The sequence below is a fragment of the Sebastes fasciatus genome, chromosome 9 (assembly GCF_043250625.1).
Source record: "Sebastes fasciatus isolate fSebFas1 chromosome 9, fSebFas1.pri, whole genome shotgun sequence".
Lineage (NCBI taxonomy): Eukaryota > Metazoa > Chordata > Actinopteri > Perciformes > Sebastidae > Sebastes > Sebastes fasciatus.
This window is the reverse complement of record NC_133803.1, coordinates 35,927,811-35,936,226: the sequence shown is the minus strand read 5'-3', so window position 1 is coordinate 35,936,226 and position 8,416 is coordinate 35,927,811. Positions and strand designations below refer to the sequence as shown.

At 45.6% G+C, this 8,416-nt stretch overlaps 2 protein-coding genes across 2 annotated transcripts in view; both read left to right on the top strand.

Annotated features, from left to right (window-relative positions):
* LOC141774642 (pantothenate kinase 1-like) overlaps window positions 1–8,416 on the top strand; it is a 189,524-nt gene that overhangs the window by 168,689 nt on the left and 12,419 nt on the right. The window lies entirely within an intron of this gene.
* Window positions 1–8,416, top strand: part of bcl2l11 (BCL2 like 11) — a 41,615-nt gene that overhangs the window by 23,506 nt on the left and 9,693 nt on the right. The window lies entirely within an intron of this gene.

The window sequence follows — 8,416 nt, the reverse complement described above, 5'->3', positions numbered from 1 at the left end:
ATACATAGTCAATATACATAGTGAATATACATAGTCAATATACATAGTGAATATACATAGTCAATATACATAGTGAATATACATAGTGAATATACATAGTCAATATACATAGTGAATATACATAGTGAATGACATAAAGTGTATCGTCCATCAATAAAAAAATGTAGTGTACAATAAATGTGCAATTAAAGTGCACCAGTGGTTAGAAGAGGTGGTTGCAGGTAGATGCATGTCTAAGTTTAAAGTCCTCATAGTTCTCATATGGGGGGGTGAGCCTTGGTTGTGGAGTCTGATGGCTACCAGCATGAAGGACTGACCCAGCATGAAGGACTGACCCAGCGTGAAGGACTGACCCAGCATGAAGGACTGACCCATCTTGAAGGACTGACCCAGCGTGAAGGACTGACCCAGCATGAAGGACTGACCCAGCGTGAAGGACTGACCCAGCATGAAGGACTGACCCAGCATGAAGGACTGACCCAGCGTGAAGGACTGACCCAGCATGAAGGACTGACCCATCTTGAAGGACTGACCCAGCGTGAAGGACTGACCCAGCATGAAGGACTGACCCAGCGTGAAGGACTGACCCAGCATGAAGGACTGACCCAGCGTGAAGGACTGACCCAGCGTGAAGGACTGACCCATCTTGAAGGACTGACCCAGCGTGAAGGACTGACCCAGCATGAAGGACTGACCCAGCGTGAAGGACTGACCCAGCATGAAGGACTGACCCATCTTGAAGGACTGACCCAGCGTGAAGGACTGACCCAGCAGGAAGGACAGACCCAGCATGAAGGACTGACCCAGCAGGAAGGACTGACCCAGCATGAAGGACTGACCCAGCAGGAAGGACTGACCCAGCAGGAAGGACTGACCCAGCATGAAGGACTGACCCAGCAGGAAGGACTGACCCAGCATGAAGGACTGACCCAGCATGAAGGACTGACCCAGAAGGAAGGACTGACCCAGCATGAAGGACTGACCCAGCAGGAAGGACTGACCCAGCAGGAAGGACTGACCCAGCATGAAGGACTGACCCAGCAGGAAGGACTGACCCAGCAGGAAGGACTGACCCAGCATGAAGGACTGACCCAGCAGGAAGGACTGACCCAGCATGAAGGACTGACCCAGCATGAAGGACTGACCCAGCGTGAAGGACTGACCCAGCATGAAGGACTGACCCAGAAGGAAGGACTGACCCAGCATGAAGGACTGACCCAGCGTGAAGGACTGACCCAGCATGAAGGACTGACCCAGCAGGAAGGACTGACCCAGCATGAAGGACTGACCCAGAAGGAAGGACTGACCCAGCATGAAGGACTGACCCAGCATGAAGGACTGACCCAGTGTGAAGGACTGACCCAGCATGAAGGACTGACCCAGCAGGAAGGACTGACCCAGTGTGAAGGACTGACCCAGCGTGAAGGACTGACCCAGTGTGAAGTACTGACCCAGCATGAAGGACTGACCCAGCGTGAAGGACTGACCCAGCGTGAAGGACTGACCCAGTGTGAAGTACTGACCCAGCATGAAGGACTGACCCAGCGTGAAGGACTGACCCAGCGTGAAGGACTGACCCAGCATGAAGGACTGACCCATCTTGAAGGACTGACCCAGCGTGAAGGACTGACCCAGCGTGAAGGACTGACCCAGCGTGAAGGACTGACCCAGCGTGAAGGACTGACCCAGTGTGAAGGACTGACCCAGCATGAAGGACTGACCCAGCAGGAAGGACTGACCCAGTGTGAAGGACTGACCCAGTGTGAAGTACTGACCCAGCGTGAAGGACTGACCCAGCGTGAAGGACTGACCCAGCGTGAAGGACTGACCCAGCAGGAAGGACTGACCCAGCAGGAAGGACTGACCCAGCATGAAGGACTGACCCAGCAGGAAGGACTGACCCAGCATGAAGGACTGACCCAGTGTGAAGGACTGACCCAGCGTGAAGGACTGACCCAGCATGAAGGACTGACCCAGGCGCTGTGTTGTTATATTACTATATTATTATATCCTCTCTCTCTCTCTCCTTTGTCCTCATTTAATCCAGCCTCTCTCTCAGTTAAACATTTACTCATTGTGTGTGTGCATGTTTGTTTTCAAACATCTGTAATGGTGCTCAGGATGGTGTGTGTGTGTGTGTGTGTGTGTGTGTGTGTGTGTGTGTGTGTGTGTGTGTGTGTGTTTGTGCGTGCGTGCGTGCGTGCGTGCGTGCGTGCGTGCGTGCGTGCGTGCGTGCGTGTGTGGTGTGACAGTCTAGTGTCCGTGACAGTGTAGATTCATTATGGCTCAGCCCTGTGGTTAAAGAACTCACAAGGTCTAATTATCCTGCCAAAAAACACACACACACACACACACACACACACACACACACACACACACACACACACACACACACACACACACACACACACACACACACACACACACACACACACACACACACACACACACACACACACACACATTGTCCTGCAGACAGAAATAGCTGAGGATGGTTGTTGACCCGTCGGCTGCTGGAGTGTTTCTGTTTGTGTTTTAGTGTGAAAGTCAGAGAGAGTCAGATGAAGACGGTTTAAAGGTTCCATATCAGCTCATCTTCAGGTTCATACTTGTATGTGTGTTCCTACTAGAACATGTTTACCTGCTGTAATGTTAAAAAAACTTTATGTTCCTCATCCTGTCTGTCTGAATATACCTGTATTCACCCTCTGTCTGAAACGCTCCGTTTTAGTGCATTTCAACAGAATTGTGTTGCTAGGCAACAGCTTGGTTCCATGTTTACTTCCTGTCAGCTGATGTTATTCACATCCACTGCAACAGGAAATAAACTGGGACACATTTAGAATGTTTAAAACCTTTAATGGTCTAAATATTGTATATTGTGACCACAAATGGACAGAAATCTTGACGGCTTGTTTCAAACGCACAATTTCTGAATACGGGCTGTGTGTTTCTCCGTATATTGAAAGTTTTGATAGTTTAACAGTATTTATAAAACACTTAAACCTGCTTTATAATATAAAAGACATGAAAATCTCACTTTTTACAATATGGGACCTTTACCTGTGAGTTTAGAGAGCGTTCCTGTTTCCATCAGTGGAACACTAAACTCTGAAAACATTTAGTTGTAATGAACTTCTGACAAAAAAAGTTCTTCTCTTGAACTAACCACTGAAGGTTAAGGACTCCCTGAGAGGAACTACGGTACACACCTTCAAGGGTTATTTTCATGTATGCATTTACATCACCAATAAGAACGCTGAAGTGGCGTAAGCCGGCCGGCGAGTTCACTATGTTCACTACAAGCACTCTTATTAGCTTTTTTAGTAATATAAGAACAAACAACTCCGTTAAATAGCTGATTTCCTTCACTTTCTATGCATAAATCACCTGGTTTCTTTTATTTTAGAGCATGATGCCCACATTGCAGAGTGAAAACTGAAGGTGTGATGATTGTGAGTGGACATCCAGCAGAGTAATGACAGCTTTTGACAGCTTGGTGGACACACCAGAGTCAAACAAAGAGCAGAGAGAAGCTTGCTGGACTGTTTTCCCAGTCACAGCTTAGCCACAGATGTAAATGATAATGTGCAGACAGAAGTTTACATGTACTGACATTTAAGTGGTTTTATTCCTCAGTCGTGGCCGGAGACATTATGTCTTCAGGTTCTCTGTCTGTACGTCCGTCTCATTCTCCTGAATGTGATACTTTAGGAACGCCTGGAGGGAATTTCTTAAAATTTGGCACAAACTTCCAGTTGGACTGAAGGATGAACTGATTAGAGTTTGGTGATCAAAGGTCAAACATGTTTTTGGCCATAACTCAATGTTACGATCCCGGACGAGCCCCCAAATTATGTTACGACCCCAAGACAAGCTTGTTGTGGAGGTCGAACATAACCACACGAATCAAGAGTTTTCAAAAAAATACTGGTTTTTATTTCAGTGAAACACACGCAAATAAGTGACCAATAATTTTCCCAAGAGCTGAGTTAAGTAATAAATCAAACTAACACCTATAGTTGCCCCAAAACTAAGTGAACTGGTGAGCCGGCAAAAAGGAACAAAAGAGGGGAAGCCACCTCAGCCCAGCTCTTCTAGAGCCGGCGGAACCGGGTGCTTCCCTCGACCCCTGAACAACAGAACCCCAAACTAAACCCTGACAAACAGAAACAAAACCACGAAAACTAGACAACCGGACTAGCCAGAAAAAGATAAAGAACGAAACACCAAAAAACTACATGTGGTCACTCTACACTGCTGCTACCAGGCCAGGCCAGGCCAGGCCAGGCCAGGCCAAGACAGGCCTGGCCTGGCCTAGAGTTAGGCATGAGACAGGATCAGCATGATCAGAAGGTGGGGGGGGTTACAGTTAGGGGGGGGGGAGCTTGTAACACTCAAGAATTAATATGCTAATTATGACAATTTAACACAAATGTGTAACAGGATAAAATGATGAAGTGATGATATTTATAGACAGATGTTGATGTAAACTGACACTTGACATGTTGGAGGAGGCATCCAGCCTTGAGGCGGTGAATCTTTTTATGCTCGAACAGCAAGAGAAGTTCTTCAGTTTAGGGAGGTTTGCATAGTGCCTCTTAGTTTGCATTGTGTGTGTGTGTGTATGTGTGTGTGTGTGTGTTTAGAGAGCTATTTTGAGCAGCAGCGTAGTAAGTTGTGACCAAACACAATCACATGAGCTCTGACTCAATGTTTCCACTGTTAAAGACCAGAAGAAGAAGAGATGAGCTGTAGAACCGACCGTCTCCAGACAGAAACACAGAAATATGAACATTAGTCCTCTGATTTCATGCTTTGATTTTACAGGTTTTCTGACTAACAAATGTCCTAATTGAATACTGTGTTTTAGCCTTTTCTACCAGTCACACATATTTGACATGACTGCCATCCATTTAGTAAAGCATTCTGTATGTTTAGACGTCCTCTCTGCCAGGTAGACATCGTTTTACATTACATTTTATACAAATTAACTTGCAGACACTTAAAGTTTGGTGGTTTTTCAACCCTATTATCTCATGTTTTTGTGTCTAAGTGACTAATGGCACTGAGACACTAATAACTAATGACTAAATAGTGACTAATCCGTTCACTAAAAGTTCTTGTTTTTACCACTGACAGACTCAGATTGTTCTTATAAGAGTCAGCATGATGGAAATAGTCCTACAGAGAAATAAAACATTTCTCTTTACCTTTCTCTTGATCCGGTCTGTCTGTCTGAACGACTCGTTGTGAAATGTTGCGTCGTCTCCACATTGTAGAAATCATCTAAATATTCAGCCATGATGTTGTAAATCTTTGAGACACCACTACGCTCCGCTCTCTGTCCTCCAACACAACAAACTGTGACAACACCGACACTCCTCTCTCCAACTCTCACTCACATTTACACCGTTGACTTCTGGCAACAAGTCACATGGCACAATGACAAACAGGAAGTGAAAGGTAAAGAGAAATGTTTTATTTCTCTGTAGGATTATTTCCATAATGTTGTCAGACACTGATAATACCACATTGAGCCTGTCGGTGACAAAAACAAGAACTTTTATTGGACGGACGTTGATGGTGAGGAGTTGCCCCGAGCGTTCACATTGCAGCCCGTGAGCAGCGGCCGTCTCCGGCATTCTCAAAAACTTTCGTCCCCCATCAGTCACCGAGACACAAAAACATGATTAACTTCACTCTAAGGAAACAAATCTGTAGAAAAACAGATAATGTTACCAGGACATTTTCAGTTAAGTTTATGGACATTTTCTTCAACCCCTAAAACGGAACATTTCTGTAGATTTACAGGATATCCTCCGTACCTGTAGCCAAATATCTTTAACCTTTACATTCTGGAGGAGAACAGATGCTAACGCTGCGTTGGTACGTTACCTGTCGGTCTCTGTGGACCACCTGAGGATAAAACTGGAGCTAACTACCTGATGTCCTCTGAAGTCTCAAATATAAACTTAAACTACGATACCAAACTTAGTCTCAAAATGAGTCATGAAAATATTCCTGTGTATCTGGTAACGTTAACGGTCGACAACAACAGCTGAACGAAACAATAAAACATCTTAACAATTAAACCGACTCTGAGCTAATGTTGAGGTAACGTTGAGCTAACGTTGAGCTAACGTTGAGCTAACGTTGAGTTCTGAACATTCATCATTAATTGTTGATTTTTTAACACAGAAATGAGAGAAAAGTTTCTACAAATCTCAAATTTGCACTAAAATGTGTGTGATGGTCTCTGCCTCTTCCAACTTTCGCACTAGCGGAGGTTTGTGTTCCCACAATGCAATGCGTATTTAAAAATACGGGTAAAACTCCTGTGGAAAATCAATATAGGAAATCCTTTATATTAACGCGGCGCATCGGCCCGTTCTGTACCGACTTCTCTGAGAGTGTAGGGTCCAGGTTGAAAAATACCAAAGTTACCATTTAAAACCTGAGATGGGCGATTGTGAGAGTTGGAATGAACGGAAACCAACGGCTGCCTGAGACTCTAAGACATGGTGGGATGTTAGAAATGGATCTAAACTACACGAGCTGCAGTCATCAGGATCAAACATGAAACTCCTTTAAAGTAGATGTGCAGATATCGTGCCTGAGTTATAGCCTCTCGTCTGATTGGTCGGCTGAAGGACTGTGTAGTTGTCTGATTATTCGGCTCAGTGACTGTGTGGTTGTCTGATTGGTCGGCTGGGTGACTGTGTGGTTGTCTTATTGGTCGGCTCGGTGACTGTGTGGTTGTCTGATTGGTCGGCTCGGTGACTGCGGTTGTCTGATTGGTCGGCTCGGTGACTGTGTGGTTGTCTGATTGGTCGGCTCGGTGACTGTGTGGTTGTCTGATTGGTTGGCTGACTTCAGTCTGACTGGTGGATTCTCTGGTTGGTTATCTAGTCGGTGGGTTGGCTGTCTGCCCGCTTGGTCTTCTCCTCAGTCATGGATGTTTTTGCTCTTTGCTGTTCTCGTATTGCATCACAACAGCACTATTGTGTGCACGTGTATGTGCATGATGGTGCCTGCATGTGTGTGTGTTTGTGTGTGTGTGTCTGTTGAACTACTTGTCAGAAGCCTGCAGCGTCAGCGTGACAGCAGGAAAACAATCAGTGGCAGCAGGTTTTCTATTCTCAGATGATGGACGGGGTTAAACGAGGTAAGAGTTCAGATGAGGAAACTGTTGAGAGGAATGGCCAGGAGTGTTTTGGTGAAACTGGTTCTGGCTTTGTGCCTTCAGTCAGTCAGCTGAGGAGAAATACGACCGATCACCCCGTCGACTACACGGTGGTTTAATCACCCCGTCGACTACACGGTGGTTTAATCACCCCGTCGACTACACGGTGGTTTTAATCACCCCGTCGACTACACGGTGGTTTAATCACCCCGTCGACTACACGGTGGTTTTAATCACCCCGTCGACTACACGGTGGTTTAATCACAACATGTTAGTTTGTGTCTTGTAGAGAGCCAGCGTGGCTGCTTTCTCTTCCATCCAGTCTTTATCCTGAGCTGAGCTAATAGCCTTCTGGCTCTATAGCTTCATATTTAATGCACAGACAGACACACAGCAAGACAAACTATTCCTTTGAATCCTTAAAGACCAGCTGAGAAACTGTGAACGAGTGTTCAGCTCCTGGTGTCAGACAGCTGATATCTGATGATGATTCATATGAATGAAGTCAGCTGATGATGAAGGAGCCAGCCCAGTCGACAGGAAAACACGCCGGCGTCGTACATTTCTGCAAACCACGGATACGTTAAACGGCGACGTAGTAACAACGAACGACGCACAGAGCAGCTGACGTACGGAGCGACCTTTACTGGAAGTTGTGTGGTGTAATAACGAGTAGAAGAAGACGAGGGACATTTTGCATTTGAGGTCAGAACATGTGAATAATCTGTTAGTTTGAGAACTGTCCTCTTTCCTGTTCATATAGTCAGCTCTCTCTAGGCATCAATAGATCAACACATGCAACATGCAACAGTGAAACAAGCTTTCAGTGAGTTGACTTCATGTCTGGAGACTCCTAAATCCCCCCCGCCCCCCACTCTGCAGCCTGCAGACCATCAGAGAGTTTAACCATCACAGATCACAGATCACAGATCACAGCGGTGATGGTGAGGAAAGAGGACAGAATCTCTGCCAACTCAGAAACCACACAGCGTCTGTCCGTCTGTCAGAGCTGCTTTAAGGAGAGACGAGTTTCTAATGTACGATATGATAAACGCTGCTGAAAGCTAATTAACATTAATAATAATAACTTTATAGTTGTTCTTTAGTTAAAATCCACTTTATACTCAGAACTAAGGTGGAGCTCTAATCTGTGATGTCCAACGATGAACTCTGGAGGTTGAACTAGAACTAAGACTTCTGCATAGTGTATAGTGTATAATGTATAATGTA